Here is a 21,341-nt window from a genome sequence, read left to right on the forward strand (position 1 = left end):
TTCTCCGTGTAGTTTGGACAACTTTGCTTTGTATGATCTGAGATTTATGTTATGAGGTGCACACAAGCCTAGAGTTGCTATATCTTTCTGGAGAATTGTTTCTTTTTATCATTGGATAGTTATCCTCCTTGTCTTTAATGATGCTCTTGGCTTGACTGTGGAGCTTTCTCTTTGTTAGCATTTACCTGGAATATCCTTTCCCATCTTACCTTTGCAAACTCTTGATGTCCTTATATTTAAGTTTCTTGCTCACTGACCAGAGACACATAGGTTATCCTGGAGGCCCATTCCCTCCCTCTAGGTTTAATCTCAGTGAAATACATCAGTGGAAGGACAGGCTGATACCACATCTCAGGAATGCCACCTTCTCTTCCCAGTGCATCCATTTCTTCAATCCAGAAGCTCCCAGGACACCCGGCTGGTTCAGTCAGTAGAGCGTGCGACTCTTGATCTGGGGGTTGATTCCAAGCCCCACATTGGGTGTAGAGATTGCTTTCAAAAAATATTTTTGAATAAAAACAAAGAGTTCCCATTGTTATATAGTAAATTAGATGTCCTTGTCTCGCCTTCCAGCTTCACTGGAAACACGTAGAATGAGAAAGAGGGAGTTCCTTTCTTTCGATTTTTGGACACATTTACAATGCCCCCACTTACACACATCTCTCTGTGGGATAATGAGAGACGGGAAGATCATGCACTGTCGGCTGTTCTCTGCCTCTAAATTTCCTCAATGAAGAGTAATTTTTCATCACATGCAAGTACTGGTATAATTAGCTTGCTCAGGCTTCTGTAATAAAGCACTATTGACTGACTGGCCTAAACAACAAAAATTTATCTTTTCACAGTTCTGGAGGCTGGAAGAAGTCCATGATTAAGGCTCCTGCTGATTCAGTGTCTGGTGGGAGGCCTCTTCCTGTCTTTGCTCACCATTCCTTTCTCTTGTTTTTTTCATTGTAGATCTTTTCTCTGGGATTATTTTCCTTTGGCCTGAAGGACATCCCTTAATAATAGATTTTTCATTGAGGTTCTTGGATTGATAAACTCTATTTTTTTTTGAAAAAAAATTCTTGATTTCATCCTTACACTCTAACAACAGTTACCTGGATATAGAGTTCTTTGCAGCAGCTTGAAAATACTGTTCCACTGCATGGTGGCTTCTACTGCTCTTGAGATGTTTGCTGTTAGTCTAATTGTCATCCTTGTGTTTAATTTCCTTTTTCCTTTGATTACTTTTCTATGATAGGATATGCTGCAATTACACTACTGCATGTCTATGGATTTTTGTTTAACCTTTTTGTTTGTTACTCCTTATGATTCTCAAATCTATGGATTCATGTCTTTCATTATTTGGTAGTGACAGTTCTCAGCCACTATCTCCTAATGTTATAGACAATTTGAAAAGCTTCATTATATACTTCTAGGTTTTCACACTTATCTTGCAGGGGACTTCTAGTAAATGCATATATGTGTATAAAACAGTGAGAACACTCATTTTCCTCTAGTATAAATGCTTTAATACTTGGCATCTGAGCAACAGGTCCATAATTTCTGATGTCTGTGATAGGCAGGTTACCACAGTGCTGCCTGCTTTAGCCTCCTTGTAAACAATGATATCCATGAAATCATGGTTTTGATGTCCTAGCACATATTATTAATCCTAGCACATGATTATTGAAATGAAATAATTGGGCAGCCCCGGTGGCGCAGCGGTTTAGCGCTGCCTGCAGCCCGGAGTGTGATCCTGGAGCCCCAGGATCAAGTCCCATGTTGGATTCCCTGCATGGAGCCTGCTTCTCCCTCTGCCTGTGTCTCACTGCCTTTCTCTCTGTGTGTCTCTCATGAATAAATAAATAAAATCTTTAAAAAAATGAAATAATTCATCTATGAGACAAATAATTAAAATAACCTAATGTCCTCTGCATGCCCTTGGGAAATTTTGGCATTAGCTGAAACACAACACCATTTGGAAGAGTGACCAGTGAGGTTGATCTGTGGGCAATGGGAGCCACTGAATATATTTAAGCAAGTGAGGAATATAATCAGGAGTTGTTTCCAGAAAGATCATGTGAGCCATAGATATTAGAGAATGAGGTATCAAGGTATTGATTCTGAAAGCAAGAAGATAACATGGAGTGGCACAGAGAAAATGATGAGCTTTTGTATTAGCTCTGACTGTTGTTAGCCTGCTCAGGGTCCATAGTTTTCAGGGCAAATTTAGAGCTTTTGCTAAATATAAGTGAACATTCCAATCCCTCATCCAATTTAGGGGCTCCTCTCTTGCTCTTAGTTTAGGCCAGACCCATGGTTTGGGAACTACCAGTGGGTGAAGGTGTGGTCTATTTTTGTTCTACTTTTTCCTCACCAATGCTCTTGGCTTCTTTAGGGTTGGACACAATGGTGCAGAAGGGATTAGAAGAAAAGAAGCAAAGGCTGTTTCTCGTATCTGATGTTTGTAATTCTCTTTGACTACTTAATGGATGGCAGGCATCCAGTGCTGGCTCTTTCACAGAACACATTAGTGCGGTCTTTGGAACTCCCACTGGATGTCCTGACACAGCACTGTTGCTAGCCTGTATCAGTTCCATCCTCTGGTCTATCACCCACAGCCTCTTTCTGGTGGGATCTTCTAACCCAAGCAGACAGTTCTCTTAGATGAGGTTCTTTCAAGGAAATCCTTTCCTAGCTACTTGCCATGGTATCCACTTGGTCCATAGGAAACATTGCACATACTTACTCTAGAATGAATGACTGTTCCCCAGAACAGCAGAATGCTCTCACTGCTGCCTTTTAACTCCTTGCCCTGACTCCATGGGCACCTCTAGCTCGACAATCTACCCTATGAGTTTTCCAGGGGACAGTTAGGCACCAGTTTCTACTTTCATCCTGTATATGACCCAATTTCCTCGTGACATATTCTCCCAAAAATGTTATGGTCTATTATGGTAGCAAAACTCTCAACTGGAAAATCAGATACCAATCTTCCCTCTTGTAAATAGTATTAATCTCTCTAAGTGGATCCATTGGGACCCCTTCTTTTGCTTTAGAGATAGGAGAGGAAGCATGTTACAAAACTTTCTACTCACATGGATTCTCTTACTACCAAGAGTCTCATTAATGAATCTCTTCTATAGAAGTTGGAAATGGGGAGGGATATTGATTGTTACAGATCAGATTGTAGCCTATTAGTCCTGCATGGATATGTCTAATATGTCTCTTAAATATAGATACACTTGTCACCCATTGTCCACAGCATTGAGGCTTTGGTTTGAAATTTTGAGACAAAATCTTATTCCATATCCTGTGAAATGGGCAATGGGTGTCCAAGGAAGAGGAAGGTATGAGGAGAGAAAACACAGATACATTTTTCAGCCTTACAGTTTGTCTAGAACTCTAGTGGCCTGCCCAAGAGCCTCAGCAAACCACCTTAAGTAGTAGCTTTGGCTCATTGGCTTGTTTGGGCTGTGGCTGCCTGAACTTTACTCTAGCTAGTGCTCATAGGCTCTAATGATTGCAGTTTTATCCCTTTGCATCATTGGTAGCATATTTGCATCTGCATGGAGTCAGTCTACATCTTTCCTGGGGTTCATTAGGGATCATCGTGATGCTTAATTTCCTGTCATGTCAGTTACTATCTAATATTCTTTCAAAATGAGCTTAGATAAATATTCATACACCTAAATTTGGGTGTTGTTTTCACTTCTAAGTTATATCCCTTACAGTAAATCCATTTTAAGCCGGTAATGCCTGTCTACTCTCTCCAAAATGAACATTTAGTGTATTCCTCTTTGCTATGTGCTGTCCACATAGTGGCATGCGCTTGAGGTGCCATGGGGGAAAACTTGGGGTTTACTTTTTTTTTTTTTTTTACTGCTTTATTTGATTTTTGAACATTATAGCAGTAGCCCATGGTTCTAATAACAAATGAAATTACATGGAACAAACATCTATAAAACGTAAAGCTGGGGTGCCTGGCCAGCTCAGTTGGTAGAGTATGCAACCCGTAATCTTGAATGGCAAGATCAAGGTAAAAAATAAAATATGAAAAAAGAAAAGGGTAAAGCTAATCATCTCCTCTGTTTTCACTTCTGTCCCAATATCATTTATTCACTGCCATTCCCCCCGGAATAACCAACTTTAATATTTTGTTGACACATATACAAACATATATTCAGATACACTGGGATTTCTTTATCTGTTACCTAGAAATATAACCAAACTCCATGTCGTTCAAAATTTTTGAAGATTTAATGCTATGTCCCGATTTTAAGTACCCTCAGTCTGTGTATTCCAACTTACTTTTTTTCATTTGACAGGTTATCATAGAGTTCTCTACAAGTTAGTAGATAAGTATCTACAACAATATTTTCTTTTTTTTTAAAGATTTTATTTCTTTATAAATTAGAGAGAGAGAGAGAGAGAAAGGTGGAGACACAGGCAGAGGGACAAGCAGGCTCCATGCAGAGAACCCAACGTGGGACTCGATCCCAGGTCTCCAGGATCAAGCCCTGGGCCGAAGGCAGGTGCTAAACTGCTGAGCCACCTGGGCTGCCCAATATTTTTAAATTTATACATAATCTCTCTCATTCACACACACACATTATTTTACATAGCAGAGTTTATATATACTAAGGTATGTTCATTTTATTTAGTCTTTCCACCTTATCTATTTGCATTATCTCCCTGTCCCTTCCCCTACTCTTCTATTCCTCTTCCCTACCCCTTTTCCCTTTAGGGAACTTGTTTGAACAATACGATGCATATTTTTCTGTGGTTTTCTCCAGACTCATGTAACTATACGCATATACATAGATTTAAAAACCATTTTTTGCTTTGCAAAAATGAGATATTATACATGCTGCTCCCTACCTTAGTTTTCTCATGCAATAAAACCTCATCAAAATCTCTTTATGTTGACTGGAAGAATGTTAACATGCTCTTCTTCATGGCTGCGTAATATTTCAGAGTGTGACTGCATGTTACATACCCATCCATTCCTCTCTCAATGGACATTCAGTTGGTTTCAATATTTTTCACTATGGATGACACTGCAGTGAACATCCTTGTACATATACCTTGGGGACTTTTACTTCTAGGAAATAGATTTCCAAAAGACTGTGGGATTGAAGATATGTGTATAGATGTAATTTTAATTACTATCGCCAGATTCCTTTTCTAAAAGACTTTACATTTCCATCAGAAATGTATGAGAGTAATTCTTTCTCCCAGTTCCAACCAGAAATAGGTACTATCCCTCCTTTTAATTTTTGACAATCTAATGAGTTAAAGAAAGTATTTTATTGTTATTTTATTTTGCATTTCCCTGACCCCTGGTGAATCTGAGCATCTTTGCATATGTTTTTTGGCAATTTGGTTTTTTTTTTTTTTTTAATGTTTTTTTTTTAATTTTTTTTTTTTTATTTATGATAGAGAGAGAGAGAGAGAGAGGCAGAGACACAGGCAGAGGGAGAAGCAGGCTCCATGCACTGGGAGCCCGATGTGGGATTTGATCCCGGGTCTCCAGGATCGCGCCCTGGGCCAAAGGCAGGCACCAAACAGCTGCGCCACCCAGGGATCCCTTTTTTGGCAATTTGTATTTGCTCTTCTATGAACGTACTCTGCCCATTTAGGGAGTGTGTGTGTGTGTGTGTGTGTGTGTGTGTGCATGTCTTGGGAGGGTCTTCTTATCAATTTGTTATAGTTCTTTGTATATTATAGACATTAGCTCTGTTCTAGTCACAAGCGCTGTATGCGTTCCTACTCCATCATTTATTTGTTGAATTTGTGTTTGCTATAGTTTGCCATTCAAAAGGTTTTTAATTTTTATATTGCTAAATACGTCTTTTTGACAACTGGAATCTGGATTTCCTATCTTAGTTGAGAAGAGCTTTTACTCTAAGTTCATATGTTGTTGCCTGGCTATTTTTGTACAGTTTTTATTGTTTTATAATGTGTGTAGTATGAAACAGGATATGTCTGTATCTTTTTCCAGATGGATAACCAGTCATGCCAGCACCATATGGTAATAAACTATTCTTTTTCTCCAAATGGAAATACCATCTTTGTCTTGTATTAAGTTCACACATTCCCTGGGGCCTATTTCTGGACTCTGATGTTCTACTGACCTAATAATCTGGTCCCACACCAATGCCATAGAGATTTGATAGCAGTGGCCTTATGTTTGCATTCTGATATCTCATGACAGAAGTTCTCTGTCACTATTCTTTGCTTTTATATAATTTTAATGTTCTTGATCTATCTTCCATTATGAGCTCTAAGACGTTTTGATCCAACATTCTTCACATTCATTAAAAAAAATCCAGTTAGCATTCTAATGGGAATTGCATTGAATTTGTATCTTGCTCTTGAGAGGTTGCCATTTTAAAAATGTCTTCTCGTTCCAAGACTGTGGTAAATCTTTCCTTTTGTTCAGATCTTAAGACCTTCAGTAAGACTTTTACTTTTCTTCATTCAGGCCCTATGCTTTTGGAAAAAAAAAAAAGCTACATATCTTCAATAACAAATGGTATTTATTTCTCTCATTTTTAGTGCCCTTTGAGAAAAAAATTCGGCAGTTATTTTATATTGAAATTTTAACTGAGATGATTGTGGGTTTGCATGCAGTTGTAAGAAATAACACAAAGAGATCTTGTGTGCCATTTACCCAGTTTCCCTGATGGTAACATAGTGCAGAACTAAAGTGCAGTGTGAAAACCAGGGCATTGATGTTGTACAATCGACCAATTGTGTTCAGATTTCCCCAATTTTATCTGTGTTTATTTATTTGCATGTGTACATATTTTGTTCTATATAATGCTATTACGTGTGTAAGTTTGTGTATCCACTATCATGGTCAAAATACTCTGAAAAACTAGGGGGGAAAGATACTGAATAATTCTGTCACAACCAAGATCCTTCATATTTCTCTTTTATAACCATAGATACCCATCTAGCCCCCCTTTTCCCTAACCTCTGGCAACCATAAAACTGTTCTCTATTTCTGTAATTTTGTCATTCCACAAATGAAATATGCATGGAATCATATAGTATGTAAGCTTTAGGAATTGGCTTTTTCCCCCCTCAGCATGATTCCCTGGAGTTTCATCCAAGTTGTTTTGCATGTATCAACAGTTCGTTCCTATTTATTTTTTTTAAGATTTTATTTATTTATTTATGAGAGATGCAGGGAGAGAGAGGCAGAGACACAGGCAGAGGGAGAAGCAGGCTCCATGCAGGGAGCCTGACGTGGGACTAGATCCCGGGGCCCTGGGGTCACGTCCCGGGCTGAAGGTGGTGCTAAACCACTGAGCCACCTGGGCTGCCCCAAGTTCATTCTTATTTATTGCTGAGTAGTATTCCATGGTGTGGAAGTACCACACTGTGTTCAATCATTCACCTATTGAAAGACAGTTGGGCTTCTTCCAGTTTTTTTGGCTCTCCGGAGTAAAACTGCTCTGGACATTCACATCCAGGTTTTTGTGTGAAGACAAGTTTTCATTTCTCTGGGATTCATGACCAAGAGTGCAATCTTGTATCATGTGATCCTACTGAACTCAGTTGTAGAAGGTTTTTTTATTTGTTTGTTTGTTTTTGGAGATTCCCCAGGGATTTCCTGCATAGACAATCATGTTATCTGCAAATGGGGATAGTTTTATTTCTTCCATTCCAGTTTGTATGCTTTTTATTTTTTTCTTGCCCTCCAGTAGTGACTAGACTTGCCAGTACTATGTTGAATAATAGTAATGAAAGTAGACATCCTTCTTATTTCCAATCTGAAGGAGAAAGCATTTGGTCTTTCACCATTAAGTATCATTTTAGCTATAGGATTTTGCAGATGTTCTTTATTAAGTTGGATAACTTTCCTCTATTTTTTTTTATCTTGCTGAGAATTGGTTTTATTTTATTTTTCATCATGAATGGGTATTGGACTCGGTCAAATGCCTTTTCTTTGTTAAATTATGTGATCATAATGATATTATGATTTTTCTTCTTTAGCCTGTTGATACAATGCATAACATTGATTCTCGAATGTTGAACCAACCTTGCATGCCTGAAATAAATCCCACTTTGTCGTGTTATTTAATTTTTTAAATAACATCTTGGATTCAATTTGCTAATATTTTGCTGGAATTTTTGTGTCTAAATAATACTGGCCTCATGATGTGAGTTGGGAAGTATTCCTTCTGCTTCTATTTTCTGAAAAAACTGTGTAAAACTGATGAATTCTTTAAATATTTGATAAAGGTCTTCAGTGGAGCCATCTGGGCCCGAGGATTTCTTTGGGGTGAAAATTTTAAATTAAAACTTCAATTTTTAAATGGCTATAGAATTATTTATCCTGTCTATTTCATCCTGGTTGGGTGTGGTAGTTGATAGTTTTTAAGAAATTAGTCCATTTATTTTAAATTGTCAAATTTGTGAAGATAAAGCTATTTATGGTATTCCCTGCAGGATTTGTAGTATCATCCCAGTTACTCTGTGTCATCTTTTTTAAAGTCTTAGTCTTGCTAAAAATTGCGATGTTATTGATTTTTTTTTGAAGAACAAGCTTTTTTTGTTGATTTTCTCTGTTTTCTGATTTTCAATTTCATTAACTTTTTATTTATTTTTTATTTTTTAAAGATTTTATTTATTTATTAATGAGAGACACGGGTGGGGGGGGGGGCGGACAGAGACACAGGCAGAGGGAGAAGCAGGCTCCATGCAGGGAGCCTGACATGGGACTTGATCCTGGGTCTCCAGGATCAGGCCCTGGGCTAAAGGAGGCACTGAGCCACCGGGGCTGCCCCTCATTAACTTTTTAAAAAGTAAGTTCTATTCCCAATGTGGGGCCTGAACTTACAACCCCAAGATCAAAGTCACATGCTCTACTGACTGAACCAGCCAGGCATCCCTGTATTTTGTTTTTTAACTTTCCTTTTACTTGTTAAAAAACTTATTTTGCTCTTCTTTGTTCTTCTCCTTCCTCTTCTTCCTCTTTTTTTCTCCTTCCACTTTTCTTCTTCTTCTTCTTTTGATTTCTTGAGGTAGGAACTTAAATGACTGATTTAAGACCTTTATTTGCTTCTAGTGTAAATGTTTAGTACTCTAAATTTTCCTCTCAGCACTGCTTTAGAAGCATCCCACAAGTTTAATATGTTATATTTTTATGTTCCTTCTGTTGTTTCTATTTTTAAATTTTGGGTTGTGACTTCCTCACTGACCCTTAGGATTTTATTTTTAAAGATTTTACCTATTTATTTGACATGGAGAGAGAACTAGCACAAGCAGGGGAAGTGGAGTAGGAGAGGGAGAAGCAGACTCCCCACTGAACAGGGAGCCCAACTCAGAGCTTGATCCCAGGAGCCTGGGACCATGACCTGAACTGAAGGCAGATGCTTAATTGACTGAGCCACTCACATGCCTCTGACCTATGGGTTTAGAATCATGTTGCTTAATTTCTCCACGTTTTCCTGTTGTTTTTCTGCTACTGACTTCAATTTGATTCTAATATGGTAAAAATTACACTATATTTCTGTTATTTAGAGTTGGCTAAGCTTTGTTTTAGGGCCCAAAATACAGTTTATCTTGGTGAGTGTTCCATGGGTACTTGAGAACAAAATGTATATTCTGCTATTATTGGGTGAAATATTCTATGTATTTCAATTAGCTCCATTGGTTGATTGACTGTGTTCAGATCTCCTATATACTGGTTGCTCTTTGGCTTGTAGTCCTTAGAGTTGCTGAGAGGGAGAGTGCCTTTTTTTAAGTTCATTATTGGTTATTTTATAGAGTTGCTATCGTGAAAGAATTTTTTCCTTATTTCCATTTTCTGGCACTTATTGGTAATATTGAGCAAAGTCATTGGATCTTTTTTTTTTTTAAGAAAGATTTTGTTTACTCATTTGAGAGAGAGAGAGAGAGCATGTGTACAAATGAAGTCAGTAGCAAAAAACTTTACCTAGTCTTTTCTAATGTTTATATCATTTTTTTCATTGAACAGCACCTCAGGGATGCCTGGGTGGCTTAGCAGTTGAGCGTATGTCTTCGGCTCAGGACATGACCCCAGATTCCCCGGATTGGTCCTTCATTAGGCTCCCGGCAGGCAGCTGCCTCTTTCTCTGCCTGTGTCTCTGCCTCTCTCTCTGTGTCTTTCATGAATAAGTAAATAAAATCTTAAAAAAAAAAAAAAGAATAGCACCTCAAAGAAAGCATTGAATGCTACTTGAAATTGTGAACAACCCTGCCTGGATTCTAAGTATAATCGACATGGTTTTAGTGTTTAACATTTTACAATAGTATTTGCTAATTTGGGATAGTCTTTGTTATATAATCCATTCTTTTGCAAATCTACCTTCTTTAAAGTTTTATTACCAAAAGAGTAAAAATAAAAATAAAGTTTTATTTCCATTGGCTGCTGCATATTATCAAATACCTTTTTTTTGTTTGTTTTTGGTTTTGTTTTTTTATCATTTTTTTTTTATCAAATACCTTTTAAGCAACTAGATGTATGCTTCTTCCCTTTAATTTATGGATGTAAAGAATTATATTGATGAATTTTCTTAAATGTAATCACTTTTGTATTCCTAGATTAAACTTTACTAGGTCAAAACTCACTGGGTTTATTATTTATTTATTTATTTATTCATTCATTCATGAGAGACAGAGACAGAGAGAGGCAGAAACACAGGCAGAGGGAGAAGCAGGCTCCATGTAGGGAGCCCGAGGTGGGACTCGATCCCGGGTCTCCAGGATCAGGCCCTGGGCTGAAGGCAGCGCTAAACCGCTGAGCCACCCGAGCTGCCCACTCACTGGGTTTATAAGTAAGATTAGTCTGTAGTCTTCTTTATTGCAACATTCATCAGGTTTGGTATTAAAATTATGCCAGCATGGGGCACTGGGGTGGCTCAGTCGATTCAGTGTCTGGCTCTTGGTTTCCACTCAGGTCATGATCTCAAAGTCTTGAGATTAACCCCGGGGTCAGGCTCCATGCTCAGTAGGGAGCCTGCTCCTCTCCTCCCTCTGTCTCTGCCCCTCCGAGAGCACTCTTTCTCTCAAATAAATAAAATAAATCTTTAAAAAATATTTACGGTTATGCCAGCTTAATAAAATAAATTGGTAAGATTTTTATCATTTCTATTGTCTTAAAATGTTTAAATGATACTGGATTTATCAATTTTCAACATTTATAGAACTTGGCTTTTTTAGTACTTTTATTTTTTAAAAAGATCTTATTTATTTATTCATGAGAGACATAGAGAGAGGTGGAGACACAGGCAGGGAGAGAAGCAGGCTCCATGTAGGGAGCCCAATGCTGGGCTTGGTCCCAGGACCTCCAGGTCACACCTTGAGCCAAGGCAGATGCTCAACCACTGAGCCCCTGGGGGTTGCCCTGAATTTGGCTCTTTTAAATAACTAGTTACTTTGGGATCCCTGGGTGGCCCAGCGGTTTGGCGCCTGCCTTTGGCCCAGGGCGTGATCCTGGAGACCCGGGATGGAATCCCACATCAGGCTCCCGGTGCATGGAGCCTGTTTCTCCCTCTGCCTGTGTCTCTGCCTCTCTCTCTCTCTGTGACTATCATAAATAACTAAAAATTAAAAAAAAATAACTAGTTACTTTTACAATGTCTTATGGTGACTTTCAATTTCTTCTGTGGTTAATTTGTGTTATATCATCTCAAGTTTATATATATTTGTTATTTCTAAATAGTTAATTTTTCTTTTTTATTCCTAGTCTGGCCTGTTTCTCATTTTTCTTTAATAAGGCTCTACTAAGAATTTATTGGCTTTATTATTCTTTCTAAAAAACAGCTTTTGAATTTATTTATCCTTTCTACTAATTTTTTTCTATTTCAGTATGTTCAGCTTTATATTATCCTTATAGTATAATATCTTTACACTTAACTCCATCTTTGTACTTTGGTTTATTTAGTTATTATTCTAATTTCTTAGTTAATTTTTATTTATTTTTTTCTTAGTTAATTTTTAAATTAACTAATTAGAATTTCTTTTTTTTAAAAATGTATTTATGATAGTCACAGAGAGAGAGAGAGAGAGAGGCAGAGACACAGGCAGAGGGAGAAGCAGGCTCCATGCACCGGGAGCCCGACGTGGGATTCGATCCCGGGTCTCCAGGACCGCGCCCTGGGCCAAAGGCAGGCGCTAAACCGCTGTGCCACCCAGGGATCCCCTAATTAGAATTTCTTTTTTTTTTTTTTTTTTAAAGATTTTATTTATTTATTCATGATAGTCACAGAGAGAGAGAGAGAGGCAGAGACACAGGCAGAGGGAGAAGCAGGCTCCATGCACCAGGAGCCCGACGTGGGATTCGATCCCGGGTCTCCAGAATCACGCCCCGGGCCAAAGGCAGGCGCCAAACCGCTGCGCCACCCAGGGATCCCAGAATTTCTTAATTCTAATTTTGTTCTTTCATTTTTGTTTCTCTTCCTTAACGATGATGACACTTAGTTTTTCTCTGAGTTCAGGTTTTGCTGTATTCCTTAGCTTTTGTTCTGAAGTGTTCTTTTCAAAGTGTTTTAGATAGTTCAGGATAGGAGTGATATTAAGAATATTTAACAACCAGTGTTTGTGAGCACCCACCAAACAGGATGGATGTTAGTCATTAATGTCAGTATAGCTTAATCAGCGCACATTGAAGAATATCTAATGCCATTTATAATTTCAATTTTTATTACCTCTTTGGACCGAAGATAATCTAGGAGTGTGTTGGTGTATTTATTCACTTCCAAGTTGTTATATAATTCTACTTCATAAATTAGTATAAGAATTAAATGAATTGTTACATGTCAAGTACTTAGAGCAGCACCTGACATAATAAATTTTTAAACAATGCTGCATATATATTGCTAGGTATTTTTACTCTGAGTCACTTTTTAAAAAAACATTATTTCATGGATTAAGGGATATATGGCTTTTTTTTAAAGGAATGTAAGGGTCTATGTATGTTTATTAAATCTAGTGCATTGATTTATTTGTTCTAATTTCTTTACTTATTTTAAAAAATATTTTAATTAATTAATAATTAATTTGAGAGATCTTGCAGGAGCAGGGGGAGGAGCAGAGGGAGAGGGAGAAGTACACTCTGCTGAGCAGGGAGCCTGATGTGGGGCTTGATCCCAGGACTTCAATCAGCATCATGACCTGAACCAAAGACAGATGCTCAAATGACTGAGCCACCCAGGCACACCTAATTCCTTTACTTATTTTTGTTTATTTTCTTCATTTCTGTAAAGGGAATGTTAAAATTTCTCAACATAATTGAATTTTCATCAGATTTTCCTTGTGTTTCCCTTATTTTTTATTTGGATGGTGGTTTTAAAATATATTTGCAGATTTTTTGACCTTTCTAATTCCCCTATCTTTGAATGTGGACTGGATTTAGTTACTTGTTTCTAATAAACAGAACAATAGTGCGTAACCTCTGAGGCTCCACCTGGCTCTTGAGGATATTCGGCTCTGGAGGAAGCCAGCCACACTATCATGAGGACACTCCAGCAGTCCTTGGAGAGCTGATGCAGAAAGGAACTGAGGCTTCTGACCGGTAGCCACCCAACTTGCTGGCCAGGTGAGTGACTGACTCAGTTTGGATGCAGATCCTACAGCCCTAGTTGAGCCTTCAGAAGAGTGCAGCCCTGGCCCACGTCATGAGTTCATCTTCAAGAGCCTTTGGGCCAGAGCCTCCTAGCTAAGCCATGCTTGACCCACAAACATTGTGAGAGATAATAAATGCTTAGTGTTGTTTCAAGCCACTAGGGTTCGGAGTAATTTGTATATAGTCATAGAGAACTAATACTGTGTATATAAGCTCCATTCAGATTAATTTGTTATTTAACGCTCTTTCCCAAGTCTTTTACTCAACTGGTAGTACGTATGATATTTTTCTGAATCCTTTTGTATGTATTTCCAAACTAACAGGTAAGTGATAACTTGCCTGGAATTCTTGATTTTCGGTACTTTTTTCCTCAGTACTTTGTAGTTTTTGCCACCGGCTTTCACCCTCCAGAGTTGAAGATAAATCATGTACTTGTCTGATTCTTTTTCTTTATAATTTACCCATCCCCCCTCAAACTTGTAAGATTTTCCCTTTCTCTTGAAGTTCAAAAATGTTACCAGTATATGCCTGGATATTAGAAAGCCTCCTGAATTTGCAGACGCTGGTCTTTCTTTAACACAAAAAATTTTCAAAATATTTTCAGAAAATATTTTCTTCTATTATTACCTCTCCTCCATCTGCTCCTTTTTCTCCTTCTAGAACCACTCCTTTAGGGTCTGTATTCCAAATCTCTTGTCTTTTTTGTTTGTCTGTTTATTATGATTTCTATCTCTTGGTATTTTTGCTCTGTCACTTTGAGATCTTTCTTCCACTAAATTTTCCATTAACTTGGGTCTCAAAAATGAGACTTCATTTTATTAAATTTTTAGTGTGAAAATCATGGTTTGGTTTGATTTATCTTCAGAGTGTCTCTTTTATGCTGCACTGAAGTCTCCTTAGGGTCCTTATTACTTTTGGTGTGCAATTACTATCTGTCTTTTCCCACTGCTCTACTTCATAAGGCAACTCAGTCTGATTGTGTGATTTGCACTCTCTTTCTTTCTGGTTGTAGGCCTCTTGGGAGTAGCTGAAGTATCAGTGGCCCTCAGAGAGTGGAAGGGACATGGTGTCTGATTGTATGATAGTTTAGTGGCAGAGACATCCTCGGGAAGGAAGGAAGCCCTGCTGCTCTGTGATCTTTTAAACCTCTGGCTTCAGTTTGGTTCCTTCCCAGTTCCTTGGGGTCAAGGAGAATATGCACACTTACACAGGGCAGAAATCAACCTGCTGGTAGGCCAACTATATCCTGACACCATCAAGAGGTCCAAGTACCAAAAACCATGATTCTCAAGTCTTTGCATCAGGACTACCCTACCCTGACCCCCCGCTTCGGTCCTGCTCACAGGTGAGAATATATCACCTCAAGCCTCTGATTCCCACCGCCCAGGACCCTCCTGCCTTCTGAGTAGCAGGCAGATGGAGTTGGAATGTGTTTAGAGTTGAAAGTAGAGGGAATGTGAGAGACGTTAAGTGCCACCTTACTCTGGCATAAATTTGAAATTAATTATTTTTTATATCCATCCAGATCATCTTTCACTCTAAATGGATAATATGCAAATAAAGCCTTTGTGAGTCCTGTAAACATAAAAACATACTTGGAATTGAAAATTCAAGGAACATTTTATATATTCCCTACGGAATTCGAACTAACCAGATGATTTTTGCTTAGGCTCTCCGATGTGACTCTGTGTATGTAGACATCAAGCATGAGAAATGTCAAACCTGGCATGGAATCTCCACAAATGGAAGAATCTATGGCTTTAGAGTGGAATGGTTATTTGATCTCTATGCAAACCTCAGCATATTTCTTCTTCTTGTTTTTGTATCCTCTGGAAAGCTATAATTTGAATTTAAGAGCAGTAGTTAGGAGCAAAATGCTAATCAAAATCAGAAAACCATGTATTACGTGAGTGAGGCTCCTCAGCATCCATCTTTGAAGACTTGAAGCACTTTTTCCAACCCCAGCATTAGTCCTGCATACATCCCCAATTTCTTCTTGCAGACCTCAGGACTTCTCCAGATTGCTTCTCTTCTTAGCTATGACCAGTCTAATTTTTCTTCCAGAAATCTTTTTTTTTTTTTTCCAAGTTTAGCCTAAGAGAGGGCTACTCTGGTTACTTTGGAAGCAAGCACACAAGCTTTTTCATTGTAAGGGTTTTCATTGCTCCACGTTGAGAACCAGAGGATTACACATAAACACACAGTGGAAGAGTTATAGAAGTTTAAGGATTTACCAAAAGTTATCTAAAATACATGTCCCAAGACCACAGTAAAATGTATCTGTGACTAGGAGGACTTACTCAACCACTGTCTTTGGTTGCCTATGTTAAGAGTTGCAAGAGCAAGCTCTGGGAACCTCTTTCTTGCATTTTACATCACTTTTATAGCTTTGGCCACAGCTCGGCAAGATCTTCCCTTCCCTCCCACACCCTCAGCCCCTCTCTATTTCCACCAGGCTGAGATATTCCCATAATCTTAGCTGAGTAGAACTTCGTGTGGGCCCTTGCAGGTCATACAAACACCTACAGACATAGGAAGTGGGTCATTTACATCCCCAGCGAAGTTCCGTGTTTATAATCTTCACCTAGAACAAGTATCACAGACCGAAGGAACTATGAAGTCATTTGTCCTTACTTCTCAGTAATAGGTGCACATGGAATTCACAGCTCCAAATCTAAGTGGAATCATGTATGTTTGAGTAGAGGTTGAAAGAAAATTAAATTGATTATCACAAAGGTCTGGAAAATAAGACTATGTTAAGAAAGGTAGAGGGGTATCTGGTGCTGCAGTTGGTTGAAAGTCTGAGTCAACCAACTGCAGGTTTTGCCTCAGGTCCTGATCTTGGAGTTGGGAGATTGAGCTCAGGCTCTGGGCTCAGTGGGGAGTCTGCTTGAGACTCTTTCTCAAAAAAAAAAAAAAAAAAAGACTCTTTCTCCCTCTCCTTCACCCTCCCCCATAAATAAATAAATAAATAAATAAATAAATAAATAAATAAATAAATAAATATTTTCTTTATAAAAGTATAGTTTATCAACCTTAATACTGTTAACATTTTGCAATAATTATTTGGGGTGGAGAGAGAGAGAGAGAGAGAGTAGAACATTCCTGTGCATTGCAGGATGTTTAGCAGCATGCCCAGCCTCTGCCCATTAGATGCTAGTAGCACCTCCCCTCCCGTTGTGACAACCAAAACGTCTGCAAACATTGCCAAATGTCCCCTGGGGGTGAAATAACTTCCCCATCCTGTTGAAAATGACTGGGTTAAAAGAGTTAAAATAATCAGCATCTAGAAGAGCTTTTAATTACAGTGTCCAAATATATGAAGGGCTCTCACACTGATGATAGTCATCAGTAGCTTTTTGTTTCCAGAACAGAAGAATTTCAGCCCAAAGGATTTGGATAAAACATAGTTGATTAATTTCTTGTGAAGCTTGTTATGTACTGACATGGGTTACTAAAAAGGAATGGAATTCCCTCCTCTGCCAATCTTTAAAATGAGATAAAATCTCTTATTTCTAGCTACTTCTCCTGCAATCATTCCTTAGAGGAGATGTGCTGGAAGACTTTTGAGCCTGTATTCTTTTATCCAGCACCCTGCAGGAGCTGCCCCAGCTTCATGTAACATGACCAAACACCAGTACCACCCCATTGATCAAATAGGACTTTTCCAAGCAGACAAAATAAAGTGTGAGTAATTCTTACTATTCTGAGATTATTAGAAATGATACAGGAATCCATAAAATTATGCTTCAATATTTTCCTAAGTGATTTGGAAGAAATGTAATTAATTCTATGTTACATTTGGTGTTATCTTATTCTGAATTATGTATTCACTGTAAGTGCTAAGAAGAAGTATTGTTGGTACTTTTTCGGAGACACAGGATGAGAATGTGGAGTCTGTGTAAAAGGAGAGTTGATTGCTTAGAAAAGAAGCTACTAGAATGAGAAAGAAGTTGCTTGACACCTTTTTCAACTTATTTATACTCCTACCTCATTTCAGAAAGATTTAAAACTGATTTATACATAATCACCAAATTTTTAAACTCTTGAGTCCATAGTAATATTAGTGTTTAATAATGTATGAGAAAGAATTCTTGAAGCCTGTAATCCAGTTAGTGCTTCAAATTCTGGAAGTACAGTGAAGAACAATGATGCTTGGTGCATATCTTTGCTTTATGATAATAGCTCATTCATTTAAATATATGAACTAATCAAGTATCTTACTTGGTTTTTCAAAATTATTTTAATTCTTTATTGCATATAATCTTACATCCTGGAGACTTAGAAATAGTCTCAAATATATCAGGATTCTTTTTATTGCCAGTTACAGAAAACCTACTACAAACTAGTGTAAGGATAAAAATAAAACAAAACAAAAATGGAGAAGAGAGTTTACTGGATCTTGTAGCTTAGAAGCCCCACTCTAGAGCAGACTCCAAACATGGCTGGATCCTAGGCCTAAAAAAACCCACCACCACCAATAAAAAAAACCCAAAAAGGAATGGTTTTACTGTCATACTCCATTTAGCAAGATGGCTGCAGAATGAAAGGAGAGTCTACTTTCTTAGTGGCTGAAATGAAATTATGTGCCCATCCCAAACCAATCACTGTTGCCTAAGGAATGTGGTATTCTAACTAGGTAGGCTGGTTAGGTCACAAGCCATCCCTGGATTCGAGAATGGAGGCATATCCACAGAACCATGGACTGAGAGGAAGAATGGATGCCAAATACAAACCAGAATTATTATTGGAAGTAGAGCAAATGGATGTTAGGCAGTTGAGAACAAATGCCCCTCACATACATATTACTGGTATTTGGGTATTTCACCAAAACTCTTAGTTTAGAACACATTATCATTGTGATATTTGGTGATAACTTCTATTCAGAGTTATTGGAACACAGACTGTCAATAGTCTCCTATTATGCACCCTCTCTCTTTTCCCAGAGTAAAGGAATTTCTCTACAGGCACAAGGCTACCCAGAGTAAACACTGTTTTCCAGCTCCCTAATAGCATGTGACAAAGCTCTAACCAATGAGATGAGAACCAAAGTTCTTTTTTTTTTTTTTTTTTTTTTTAATTTTTATTTATTTATGATAGTCACAGAGAAAGAGAGAGAGAGGCGGAGACATAGGCAGAGGGAGAAGCAGGCTCCATGCACCAGGAGCCCGATATGGGATTCGATCCCGGGTCTCCAGGATCGCGCCCTGGGCCAAAGGCAGGCGCTAAACCGTTGCGCCACCCAGGGATCCCGAGAACCAAAGTTCTAACAAGTAGAAGTGATATATACAATTTCCATGGCAAATCTTAAGAGGAAAGTGGATTAGGCTATTCTTTTGTAACAATATATATTTACTACATACTTAGATATTTATATCAATAATATATATTTTAATTTATTATATATTTTTAAGTGACATACTTTATTATATATTATATTAAATATATATAAATACATATAACCAACATTTCAAAGAGCAAGAGATCTTTAACAAGAAGACTTAAGATGATGGCTTTCTAGCTATTTTTAAAAGATTTTAGCATATTCCTTTTAACCACTGAAATAACATTTTAACCTCAAGGGGCATCACAGCATTTGACATTTTGCCAAACTACTACTAGCTTTCATGCTCTAAGGTGCCGATATTGCCCAAGAGGAGGGCATTCTCATTCTGCTTTTACATTCACTAGACTCCAGGTAGGAGTCACTGACTTAGTGGATGAGAAAGGAGGTCTTTAAGAATTAAAGTGCTGTCATGGGAGATGGGCAGACTTGTTCTTGTGCAACAATAATAAAAGTTAACCACAAACCTCGCCAAATATGGCTGAGATTTCCTACTTTTGGAGGTGTTTAAAGAGACAGCGGATAATTATTCGAGATGCTGTTGAAGGGGCTGATGCCTTTCCATCACTAATTTGGATTTAAAGATTCACATTTATTTGAAAAGTGATTCTAGGAAATAAGAAGCTGGAAGGCCAGGAGGCTGTCTAGTTGCTTTGGAGTCAAAACTGTACAAAATGGCTTCATTATTTGGTTTGAAATATTTGGGTTTTGAAACACTGAGTCATCAGTATTAAAACATACTGAAAAAAAAAAAACGCCCAAGGACAAAACAAACAAACAAACAAACAAACAAAAACAAATGTCACCATCTCAACCCAAGCTGTGCTGCGGTCAGCCTCTACAACTAGCCTATCATCTGGAATTGACTTTAAGTCATCGTCTTTAAGATTCGGGTCCTTCAATGATGCCTGCACTTGGGAGAATGAGCTTTCATTTAAGTTGGAGAATCAGTGATTGATGAGGTTTAATGTGCTGACTTTTAGGAGTATCGTACTCAGGAAGGTTTAACTGAAAGGTACACGTTTCTAAAAAATTTTTCAAAATAAAATGTACAGCTCTTTAATGGTAGGATTTATGCCAAAAAGTCAATGCTAGCAGGTGGGATTGTGATCTTGTGTTTGCCTTTAGTAGGGACAGCCATCTTAGCAGCTCTTGTTTTGGGGGTTTTTTACAACGAGTTTGTTTAAATCAAGAGAGCCAAATAAGGGTTGCATATTACATTGAGCATATACGTCTCTCTTTTTTTGTTTTAAGTACCCAATGCAGGGCTTGAACTCATGACCCTGAGATCAAGACCTGAGCTGAGATCAAGAGTGGGATGCCACCCAAGCACCCCACTTATGGGTCTCTTTTAAACTCTGGGTTCCTCCTCTGTTTCTGTTGCTCTCCCTTTCTTTTTCTTGTCATTTTTTCCTGTTTTTCCAAGGTCTGAATTTTACTAATTGCATCCCAACCATGTTGTTTAAAAAATTCCTGTCTCTTACATTTTCTGTAAATTGAAACACCATGAGGCTCAATCAGATTTAGGTTCAATCTGTTGGCATGAATACTTTGTGAGCGGTTTGTGTACTTTCATCAGGAAGCACAAAATATTTGATTGTCTCTTTCTGTGATGCTAAGATCGATCAGTGGATTCAGGCAAAGCCAGCAAATCATGCACCATCAAGTTCTCTGTCACTTTTTCGATGGCTTTTAGGGGCCACTGATGATCTTTGCTTACATCCATTATTTCATTAGAAGTCCCCACACGGTGATATCCTGATTCTAGCAGGCCTGCTTCATTTATTAGCTAGAATATCTCTATAAAGGGAAACTTCATTTCATACACTCATGGTTGCCTTCACATATGGTTTGTACAGGAAAGACAGACAATTGTTTGATGCTTTCTTCTCATTTATAAGGTTTTAGAATTATAAGTTGGCTCCCTAAAGAAAAATGCTATTTCTCACCACGCTCAACAAGGCCAAATGTGTGGGGGGGCAAATCTGTCACTACCTACCCAGAATTAGCACAGAAAGACTGGGGGCTTTCTAGACAAGACTGCCCCCAACCTCAGATCCTAGTTGCAAATTTCAGTACAACCACCAGCTAAACCCCAAGACTCAACCTTTATAGCTGACCTGCATGTACCCACCAACCTTTGTCCCACATTTTTCCTTAAGCTCTTCTCTCATGCGTATCTATTAACTCAGTCAAAGGACCCCATGGGCGTGACATCCCATGACGGAAGCCAAAACTATCCCTCGGGAGGTGACAACTACCAAGAGGAAGAGCTCTAGTGGCCCAGGTCTCCCAGACTAGTTTGAGCTAAACCCCCAATTTGCGCCTGCATGGATAGAACAAAGCAGTGACTTCTGCAATGACCCACAATTTTTTAAACTCGTTATGATACTAAAAATTTCAGCCCAA

The 21,341-nt window shown here is 38.3% G+C and overlaps 1 protein-coding gene across 4 annotated transcripts in view; it reads left to right on the forward strand.

The window, feature by feature from the left end:
- Positions 1–21,341, forward strand: part of DDX59 (DEAD-box helicase 59) — a 74,506-nt gene that overhangs the window by 6,934 nt on the left and 46,231 nt on the right. For 2 of the 4 annotated variants that reach the window (XM_038541936.1, XM_038541941.1), the window contains exon 2: positions 13,400–13,561. The gene's annotated coding sequence lies outside the window, so the exon portion shown is untranslated. Of the gene's footprint in view, positions 1–13,399; positions 13,562–17,107; positions 17,276–21,341 lie in introns of all 4 variants that reach the window. The other 2 variants (XM_038541938.1, XM_038541937.1) reach the window with 2 other exon arrangements.

This window comes from Canis lupus, chromosome 7 (assembly GCF_011100685.1).
Source record: "Canis lupus familiaris isolate Mischka breed German Shepherd chromosome 7, alternate assembly UU_Cfam_GSD_1.0, whole genome shotgun sequence".
Lineage (NCBI taxonomy): Eukaryota > Metazoa > Chordata > Mammalia > Carnivora > Canidae > Canis > Canis lupus.